The sequence below is a fragment of the Chiloscyllium punctatum genome, chromosome 31 (genome assembly GCF_047496795.1).
Source record: "Chiloscyllium punctatum isolate Juve2018m chromosome 31, sChiPun1.3, whole genome shotgun sequence".
Classification (NCBI taxonomy): Eukaryota; Metazoa; Chordata; class Chondrichthyes; order Orectolobiformes; family Hemiscylliidae; genus Chiloscyllium; species Chiloscyllium punctatum.
This window is the reverse complement of record NC_092769.1, coordinates 49,682,941-49,694,411: the sequence shown is the minus strand read 5'-3', so window position 1 is coordinate 49,694,411 and position 11,471 is coordinate 49,682,941. Positions and strand designations below refer to the sequence as shown.

The 11,471-nt window shown below is 35.2% G+C and overlaps 1 long non-coding RNA gene across 1 annotated transcript; it reads left to right on the top strand.

Annotated features, from left to right (window-relative positions):
• The first annotated feature begins 5,901 nt into the window (after positions 1–5,901).
• Positions 5,902–8,325, top strand: LOC140456824 (uncharacterized). The gene is made up of 3 exons (XR_011953161.1): positions 5,902–5,953; positions 7,826–7,886; positions 8,160–8,325. It is a non-coding gene; the product is annotated as an uncharacterized lncRNA (long non-coding RNA).
• The last annotated feature ends 3,146 nt before the right edge of the window (positions 8,326–11,471 follow it).

The window sequence follows — 11,471 nt, the reverse complement described above, 5'->3', positions numbered from 1 at the left end:
CGGGATATATCCAAGGATTATGTGGGAAGCAAGAGAGGAAATTGCAGTACCGTTGGCAATGATCTTCTCGTCTTCACTGGCAACTGGGGTGGTACCAGGGGACTGGAGAGTAGAGAATGTTGTGCCCCTGTTCAAAAAAGGGAATAGGGATAACCCCGGGAATTACAGGCCAGTTAGTCTTACTTCTGTGGTAGGCAAAGTAATGGAAAGGGGACTGAGAGATAGGATTTACGAGTATCTGGAAAGACACTGCTTGATTAGGGACAGCCAGCACGGATTTGTGAAGGGTAGGTCTTGCCTTACAAGTCTTATTGAATTCTTCGAGGAGGTGACCAAGCATGTGGATGAGGGTAGAGCAGTGGATGTAGTGTACATGGATTTTAGTAAGGCCTTTGATAAGGTTCCCCATGGTAGGCTTATGCGGAAAGTCAGGAGGCATGGGATAGAGGGAAATTTGGCCAATTGGATAGAAAACTGGCTAACCGGTCGAAGTCAGAGAGTGGTGGTAGATGGTAAATATTCAGCATGGAGTCCAGTTACAAGTGGAGTTCCGCAGGGATCAGTTCTGGGTCCTCTGCTGTTTGTAATTTTTATTAATGACTTAGATGAGGGAGTCGAAGGGTGGGTCAGTAAATTTGCAGATGATACAAAGATAGGTGGACAGTGAGGAGGGCTGTTGTCGGCTGCAGAGGGACTTAGATATGATGGAGAGCTGGGCTGAGGAGTGTCATATGGAGTTCAACCCTGCCAAGTGTGAGGTTGTCCATTTTGGAAGAACAAATAAGAATGCGGAATACAGGGTTAATGGTAGGGTTCTTGGTCAGGTGGAGGAACAGAGGGATCTTGGGGTCTATGTACATAGATCTTTGAAGGTTGCCACTCAGGTGGATAGAGTTTGTAAGAAGGCCTATGGAGTATTATCGTTCATTAGCAGAGGGATTGAATCCAAGAGTCGTGAGGTGATGTTGCAGCTGTACAGGACTTTGGTTAGGCCACATTTGGAGTACTGTGTGCAGTTCTGGTCGCCTCACTTTAGGAAAGATGTGGAAGCTTTGGAGAGGGTGCAGAGAAGATTTACCAGGATGTTGCCTGGAATGGAGAGTAGGTCGTACGAGGATAGGTTGAGAGTTCTCGGCCTTTTCTCGTTGGAACGGCGAAGGATGAGGGGTGACTTGATAGAGGTTTATAAAATGATCAGAGGAATAGATAGAGTAGACAGTCAGAAAATTTTTCCCCGGGTACAACAAAGTGTTACAAGGGGACATAAATTTAAGGTGAAGGGTGGAAGGTATAGGGGAGATGTCAGGGGTGGGTTCTTTACCCAGAGAGTGGTGGGGGCATGGAATGCGCTGCCCGTGGGAGTGGTAGAGTCAGATTCATTGGCGACCTTTAAGCGGCATTTGGATAGGTACATGGATGGGTGCTTAATCTAGGATAGAAGTTCGGCACAACATCGTGGGCCAAAGGGCCTGTTCTGTGCTGTATTGTTCTATGTTCTATGTTCTATCCTGTCATTCCTGGAATAAAACAGAGCAAAATGTAAATTTGGTTTTACTTAAAATAAGAATAGTTTGACATTCACTCGACATATCTATAGAGGTGAGAATTGTACTGTGATTATTTAAGTGAATTTAATGTGATCATACTGTGAAAATAAACCTGATAATCAACGACAATGAATGAACTCAATAATATGTGATTATTTGTTCCAGTTCTTGCATTGAAAATTCAATTTTATTTTAATGCTTCTCCCCCATTACACCAAAAGCATTCTTATTAGGGAATATCAGAGAAAATAAATAGACTTTAATTTTAGCTTCACTGCAATAATTGACCAAAACAAGATTTGGAAATATGGGTAAACTACATAACAAAGTTTCCAGTGTCATTATTGACATGAAAACTATTTTAGTTTGCAAGTTGTTTTGCACTAAGAATAATTGGAAATGAATTGTGATGATGAATTGACCATTTAAAATATATTTTAAAGAGAATAGTCAGATATATTTTTTTGGAGGAAATTAGGAAAGTAAATAAGTATGTATACATTGGTATTAATAGTTTTAAAATGTTTGGAAGTTGACTGGGATTATTTGATTGAGAGAGGCTGCATGGTTATAAAGACGAAGTCACCTTTTTCATTGCATTGTTGGTTTCACTAGAATCTGTTGTGGTCTAAGCTCTCGGTGTGTGCAATGGACTGTCACTAACAGCTTAATTAACCTGCGAGTCCCTGATCAGGTTTCCTTTGTCTGTAATTCAGTCTGTAAGTGAGAGACACACCTGCTTTTCTGAGGGGAAACAGAGATTCTTTTCAAAGGAAATAAGTGACAGTTCTCACTGAGAATGGTGTCTACAACACACCATCAGCAGGGAAGGGTTTTTCTCACGAATTCCAATCTCTAGCTATAACTCTGATGGTACCTGTATTTGTCAGTTTGTGGAGGATTCAGCCCCTTTGTGAGAGCTGTTTTTATACAAGCAGTTGGTTCATTCTGTCTTTGCCAAGAATGTTGTTTACTTTCCACTTTTACTGTGATTCTGCAGGTTAGAATAGTCTGAGAGTCAATAATGTTCAATAACTGAACATTGAAATGTTTAGACTCGAACAGAGCAGTGGCCTTGTTTTCAGCTCATTATTCACTTTCCATTTCCTGGTTGTGTTGAATGTTACAGAAACAGGCTCTGAGCAATGTTTCCATTCACTTGTGTTGGAGTCACTGACAGCCACATGATAGCCTGCATTTGTGTGGCATGTATGTTACTTGCCACCTGTAAGCCCAAGCCTGGATATTGTCCAGATCTTGTTGTATTTGGGCTTGGACTGCTTCAGTACCTGAGAAGTAAATTATTTATTAACACTAAATAGTCACGAGATTATGCAAATTCCTTTTACTATCAAATGTCATGGACTGTATCTTGTGGTCACTCACATATTCACTTTCATTATCTTTCTATTTTCTTCTTAATTCAGACACAAATGTTTGAACATCGATCAGAATAAAATTACATAAATTAAAATCACATCACATGTTTCTACAAGTAAACTAATTGAATGAAATACTTTACATCTGTATTGTCTGCATTTTGATAAAAAAGAATTCTCTTCAATAACTATTGAATGGCTCATTTATTGTCCTCAATCCATCAATCGAGGTATTATATTTCAGTCTTCAGTTTACCGACCTTAATGTACGTCTAATCAATATCAGAGCAAAGTGTTTTAAAATATTGAGTCAATTTATTTGTTCAGAATACAACATTTATTAGGAATTCACTATCCTTATAATAATTGCAGAATAATTTGTTTGTCTTTCTAACGTGTATCGTCAGATCCATATATTATTTTAATCCATATTATAATTTAATACATTGAAACAATGCTATTGTTTTCAGGTCAACTATCCCACAATGGAACCAATCATTTTGCATCCAACACGCTTTGTAAACTGACTTTTGCTCATTTGAATAATCACAGTAATCTCTGCTTTATGAATTCAGAAAACTGTAACGACTTTTCACTGCAATAATTCCTGTTCATGTCTGCACATTGCACAGTCATGTAGCAAAATTAAATTTCTCCTTCTTACCAGTGTACTGATAGATTTTCAAAAATCTAAGTGTTGCTAATATCTAATTAATGTTCAGTTCAGTAGGGGGTATAAATGTGTAATAATGGCTCAGTACAAGAAGTAATGTGAAGATATTGCAATGTACAAACTCACAATGATTGTGAATATCAATTTTTATTTTAACCATGGAAACACAGTTGAATTGATTAAATTATATTTCACTTCAATGCTCACATTCATTGTATTTCTAATCACAATAAGAGCAAACTATTTCATGTGACAAAATTATTTAAAATTCATGTCACTTAAAATTACCAATCACAGTGAAGTTTGAATTGTAGAATGCTAGACTGATACAGCACGGTAACAGGCCATTCAGCCTAACTTGGCATTCCGGCCAGGTTTCCTAAACTAAACTAGTCCCAATTCACTGTGTTTGTCCCATACCCCTTTGGACGTTTTCTATCCAATAAACTGTCCAAAAGTCTTTTAGATGTTGTAATTGTATCAGCCACTGCCCTTCCTCTCACAGCTCATCCCAATATGTGAAACACACTGTGTGGAAAAGTTGCCCCTCAGACCCCTTTTATATCTTTCCCCCTCACCTTAAATATTATTTACACCGTAGAATCTTTAAGACTGCAAAGTTATTAAAAGTTGAGAGGTATTTAGAAGCAGTGTAATAACATTCATACTTTAATCAGTGATGTGAAGCAAATAAATTCAAGATGTTGTGATCATTATAATGAACAACAGTTACAAGTTGAGACAATGTTGGTTGAAAAGCAATTCAGTCGACACTTCGATATTTTCTAATCAACTCTGAGGTGTTTTGACACATCTCTGTTGAAGGTGGGAATTGAACCCATGGCTCCTGGTCTACTAGTACACACATTACCAGAGCCCTCCATAATATTCCCATGCAGGAAGGGCAGGACTATAATCACATACTTACTGTGTTTATTCACAGGGAAAACTGCTCTGATATTTATTGTTATAATTGGACTAGGATTGTATTACATAGTTCCAGTGTGTAATGGACCGATAAAAAGAATTAGTAATTTCTAATAATGATGGAACGAAGCAACAATGGTCTTAAATAAACATAAATCTCATGATAATCAAGTAAGTCAATTTGTTTGAAGCAGTTATTCATCTGCATAAATTAAAATTAACCTGCTTTTTAATGCACATGAATTGGAAATAAAGAATTAGTTATTCAATGTGACTACTCAGCGAAAAACAACTTACCTCATTTTCAAAAAAATGTGATTTCTAAGAATTCAAGATTTATTGTAAAACATTTGTTAATTCTGGTTTATTTACACAAGGAACATGTGAAATTTAAATAATGCTAAACATGAAAAATACTTAGCTCTTATTGTAATAATCAGAAATGTAGCAATGTTAGAATTGAAGTGAAATACAATCAATACAAGAACGTAAACAAAACTGTGGATGCTGTAAATCACAAACAAACTCAGTAATTGCTGGAAAATAACTCAGCAGGTCTGGCAGCATCTGTGGAGAGAGTTGGGCCCAGTGACCTTTCTTCAGACTGCACTCTTTCTTACAACCAATTCAATCCAGCTAAGATTCCACACTTAAAATTATTTTTGCTCAGATTAAGAGATTGTTAGAGTGCAATATTGTTTGTATCAGTTGATGTACTGAGACATAGTTCCACATATACAGCTGGAGATATTGGATTTCAACAATGATTACCAGTTAGATTTTGGTAATAATTAGTTTTAAAATGGCTGATAACAAATTTAAGAATGATGAGAAAACTCTTATTGCAATGTAATTGTGCAATATGTTGGAAAAAAATGAAATATTTATGTAAAAAATAGTTAGCAATCTCTTAATTGATAACACTGATTAATGATCCTTCCATTAATACGAGAATTCAAATGAAAGAGAATGAGAGAGTTAGAATGAGTGTTGGGTGAGAGAACTTTGGTTGATTGCAGGTGTGTTTACCTGGAAAGAATGTCAATATTTCATTATGATACTGGCTCTAATAAATAATGGATTGAACGAAAATGTTAATCTCATGATCGTGTGATAATTGAAATCACAATTAAATAATATTTAATGTGAGAACGCAACACTTAAAATGATACAATATTTTCAAAGCAGTTTGTACTGGATATTCATTAAGATCAATAAACTCAGAATTAAAATATTGGGTTATTTTTTTTAAAAATCACACTTGATAAGATTATTCATCAGAATTATTCTGTCATTGAAAAAACCTCATTTCTTCAAGAATTCTGCATTTCCCTCATTTTCTGTCTTTTTTCCACAGGGATCTGTACTGGAATCGTTCTGTTTGCGATGCAATTATATAGAAGTGACATGGATTAAAATCTAATTGGGTGAGTTAATAAGTTTGCAGATGATATAACGTTCAGTGCAGTTGGGGACAATGTCGAGTGTTGTCAAATAATGCAGCAGGAAAAAGATAAATTGCAGATATGGGCAGAGGAATTAAAGGTGAAGTTTAATCCATACAAGTGTGAGGTGTTTCACTTTGGAAGCTCAAATGTTTTAAAAAAAGTAGATAGTTAATGGCAGGACCCTGACAGCTTTATTATTCAAAGGGATCTTGGCGTTTAAGACCATGGCTCCCTAAAAGTGACCATGCAAGTAATTAGGTGGTTAGGAAGGCAAATGGCATGCTTGCCTTTATTGGTCAGGGAACTGGTTACAAGAGTCAGGAAGTCATGTTGTAACATTTTAACACTTTGGTTAAGGCATACTTAAAGTATTGTATTCACTTTTGTTCGCCATGTTCCAGGAAGGGTATGGAGGCTTTGGAGAGGGTACAGAGGGCGTTTACCAGGATGCTGCCTGGATTTGGAGAGGCGAGAAAAATTCAGATTGCTTTTTTGTGAAGTGGCAGAGACTGGGGGAAGACTTGATGGAAGTCTGTACAATCATTAGATAGTAGATAGGGTTGACGGTCAGAAAGTTTTTCCCAGAGTTGAAGCGTCAAAAACTATGTGACATGTGTTTAAGGTTAGGAGGGAAAGTTCAATGGGCATGTTAGGGGCAATTTGTTTTGTACACAAGGAGTGATTGGTGTCTGGAATGAACTTCCAGGGTTGGTGATGGAAGCAGATACATTAAGGCTCTTTAATGTTCATTTCGATAATTTGGAAGGATATGGACCAAGGGGAGGCAGAAGGGATGAGTTTATTTTACATTATGTTCAGCACAACCTTATGGGCCAAATGGCTCATTCCTGTGCTGCACAGATCTTTGAGAGAAAGCTAATGTCTATCTCATATGACATTTAATCTAATCAATATTTAGCCACTGGTGTCAGAAATAGGAAGGAAATAAGTAGATAACGAACTTGACTACAAACTAAAAATATAGTCAATTAAATTTACAGAGGTAATTTTTTGATATTTGTTCTGAATTATCAGATTAGCAACTTTGATGGCGATGTGTTTAAAATGTTTGCAGTTATTGATGTTCTGACCCAAAATTACCCTTGTTAAACTGAAGATTGGACCAGAAACCTGTTAGAAAACTTGAAAATATTCAGCAAGGTGAGATGCACATCATAATTTCTTACTGCCTATACTACAATAACAAAATCTTTCTGGTCTACACCAAAAAGCATTGATTTGCAGCCAATGCTCATTATAAATATCTGAATGCTACTCGTTTCAACAATCAAAGTAATCTCAGCCTCATCGATGAAGAGATATCTTAGACATTTCACTAATAATTACTGTTTATGTTGACACATTGCTCGTTCAAACATTAATGAGATTTCTCATTAATATTCAGTTCAATGATAGCATATTAATAATTTAGTTATGGTTAATATCTAATAATTGATCAATCCAGTAAGGGATATAAAGTGGAATTATGGCTCAGTACATTAACTGATGGAAAGATATTGTTGTGTTCACTCTCCCAATTATTGTGAATATCGATGTGTATTTTGATTTGATTTGATTTGATTTTTCTTCAACATGAAGATTTATTGTATTTCTGATCAAAGTAATAGTTAAATATTTTAAAGCTAAAATAAATTCAAATTTGTGACTTTTTTGTCAACAAGAAAAAAGAATTTACATGCGTATGTTTTCTTTATCAGTAAATTTTGAATTGTTGGAAGTTATACATGTGTGTAAGAAAGGGGAGCTGCCTACAGCTGAATAGTCACATTGAATATTTTTTTTTGCGATTACATCCTGCTGCTAATCATTCTAGTTATCTTTTCATTTCAGGAAAAACTGCTTTAAACATATTCCACAGTTGTATTTTGCATGAATTTACAATAAGCGCATGGTATGTGTATTTATCTTTCTTTCAATTGCCATGATTTTAATTTTTAAGTAAGGGCATATGTGCTTAGTACCATATCACAGCAAACCCGTTTGGAAATATTGAATCACTTAATGTGTCAGTGTTCTAAAATAGATTACTAATTCATTGTTAGTCCAACAATCACACAGTAATTTAATTTAGGTTTTGTAACATATATCGTGAGATTCACATTTTAATTTAAATCATTGTTTCGTAGTGCCAATTTTACAAAGAAAACATTATCTTTTATTCCAGGTCAACACAACCACAAACCAAGCAATGATTCCTCATCCAACACTGACAGGAAGTATCTGATATCTTCTCATTTGAATGTTCACAGAAAGCATTGGATTCATATTCAGCCTTACAAATGAAGATACGTCTGATTGTTTTAGACTCCAATTCTACATGTTGCGGATTGTAATATGACATTTCTAATCATTTTAAGATTACAATGACTAGGTTTAACACTAATTGTTACTTATATCTAATATGTAATCATTGATCAAATCAGTATAGTCGGCTTTAAGTGTGGAATTAAGTCTCAGTGACGTAAGCATATTGCATGGTACTGTTTCCTAATGGTTGCGAATGTTGATTTTTATTTTAATGCTGAAATTCTTGTTGATTTGCTGCTGTAGGGAAGCCCCGACCAGCCTGCCTTAGAATTAAAACACAAAATGGTGGAGGGGAGGTAAATAAGACGAACAGTCTGTTTCAGTCTTAAGTTGAAAAAAGAACATTTTGTACAATCCTACTCCAAGTCCATAAGTATGCTATTCCAGACAGTCATATTCCAGATAGTGATAAGAGAATGCAGGCACACCGAAAAATGACCAACCCTGACTTTCATTAATGAAAGAATAATTGTCCCTGTGAATGAATAAACACCAACTGCAGGATAGAGCCCAGCTAACTTCCACAGCGGCTGTCAGGGAAACAGACAGGGTTTGATTGTCAGAAATAGTTACTATTTTAAAGTTGCTCAGAACATTTAAAAAGTTTCTAGTTACATATTCTTGAGAATCGTGAATAAGGCATAGTGAGAGGCCCAAAGGACTGCAGCAATTAATTTTGTAATGTGAGGAAATAAAATGCACAGAGATCCCAAGGCCTGGAGATTATAGCACCTGTAAAACACCATGAAGCAATAGGAAGCTCAGGCTATCCATAGCGATGTTCATCCAAGATTAGGTGTTCTACAGGATCGGGTGTCTGTATCATGAGGGAAGGACTGTAACCACATTGCATGTGGACATTGTAATACAGAAGGTGTGTAAAAATACTGTTTTTTCCTGTACACGTTACAGTGTGTCATGGACCTCCCTTCCTAGATTGGCCTCGGGGGATGATCCCTGCATTAACTGATTGCAGCATGAGTTCCACTTGCCTGAGTTCGGCCTATCTCCTCAGTCTTCATTCCCTGTCAGGGGAAATCACTCCTACAGCTATGGTGACGTTTAAATTCAATACAAACACTTATTATCTGTGAAATTATTCCTTGCAGAGCGATATCATTTTCATGTTAATTTTTTTAATTTTTGTTTTCAAGAAAACAATGGAGGAACATCCATTTGTTATTTAGTTCAACTTATACTAAATTTTAAATTATTGAAAGGACTACACATGGGGGTGGCGGGGGGGAAGAACGATTCTTCAGCTCAAATGTCACATTAAGTGACAATTTCCGTTTTTCAAATCATGTGACCTCCAAAATGATATTTATTTTAATTTCATTTTGAGGTAGTTTTATTTTCTTCCAACATTAGTTGTCAATGAACAATAATCACAATTATTAGTTTTTTGCTACAAAATGACTTCCCGTACCAAATGTCATTAACTCGATGTTTAGTTCATAATAATGCTCACTTTCCCATCCTCATTATTTTCTTCCTAGTTCTGACATTTATCTAAACATTTACATTAATAAAATAGACACGAACCGACCAAACAAAAGTCGAACGATGTTCAATTGTTGCTGAGATTTTTTAATTATTAAAACCACGTTTTATATTTTAATTTTCAGTTTATTAATCTTAATGAATATACAATCGACATCAGAGCAAAGTGCATTCAAAATATTAAGCAATTTATCTATCAGGATTTTAGAAACAATTGTCAATTACAATAATTACGCAATACTTTAACTTAGGCTTTATAACAAGTACAATGTGCTTTTAATAGCTTCCATATTTCTTAGTGTGAGTGCTACAACATTAAAACTTGTTTGATAAGGCCAATACACCCACAAAAGACCAATAATTGCCATTGCAACATCATTTGTAAACATCTGACTTTTGCTCATTTGAAAGATCACAGTCTTCTCAGCCATTGAAATTCAGAGAACACCAGTTAATTTACACTGCAATATTTCTCTTCATTTCTTAACATTACCCAGTGGAATAGTAAGAGGAGATACCTCATTATTCTTAAATTCATTAATTAAATATTTCAAATTGATTTGTTGCCAAAACCAATAATTGTTCAATTCAGTAAGGGGTGTACATGTGGAACTATGTTTTCATATAATAACTAATGCAAGGACATTGCAATGCACAATCACTCAATCATTCTGAATATTGCTTTTCATTTTAAACTTGGAAACACTTTTGAATTGATTTGATTGGAAATCATTTCAATGTTAACATTTATTGTGTTTTTAATCACAATAACAATTGAATATTTTTCACGTGCAAAATCATTGAAATCCACATGAATTTTTTGAAGCACACAAAAAAGGGTTGGCATCTCTCTTCTTTCATTAAACAACCACAGGAAATGGTGACTTCTTAGAAATCGTATATTTCAGAACGAATGAAAGTTGAATAGGCACATTGATTGACCAATTCATCAAATTGTTCCAATTTACGTGTAGATCAAAAACATTGTAATTTACATTTCAGAAAATGTGGAACTTATGAACATATAGAATAATTATATTCATTTTTATTTATAATGCACAGTAATCACACAATTCTGTCAAGTTGTCGTTCCACAAGTGATCATAAAAATCATGTTAAATTAAGACATTTGTTAACACCCATCATTATTGTAAATTACTACTGAATTTTCAGAAGATTGCACACAGTATCCAACCATTTAATTCCAATCCAGTTATCACAATAAACATCTGATTAGTTTTCAGCCCTGCCCAACCTGGTTGGGAATGTTATGAAGGAATCTTGTGCAACTCTGGTCGTGTCTCTGTTACCAGACCAGAGGATACAATTTCAATTCCCATCTTGCACAGAGCTGTGCCAGAGCAGCTCTGAATGCGAGAAGAAAATATCTAAGAATCGAATGAATTGCCTTTCAATTCAACATTAGATATGTTTTCATTTGTTGATCATTCCAATAATCACTGTATCTGCTATATATTTTCTTCAGTCCGCTAATAACAGAATGTATCAAATTCCACTCAATCAATATTCTTTGCAAAATATTTGATAATGTTGCACTCACAAAGATGAAATATACAAAGTAAAGATATTCCTTGATTTTCTTTTGTTCTGAAGAACTGAGTTCAGACTGCACATAGAACTTGATGCTTCAAAGGGATAAGTATGA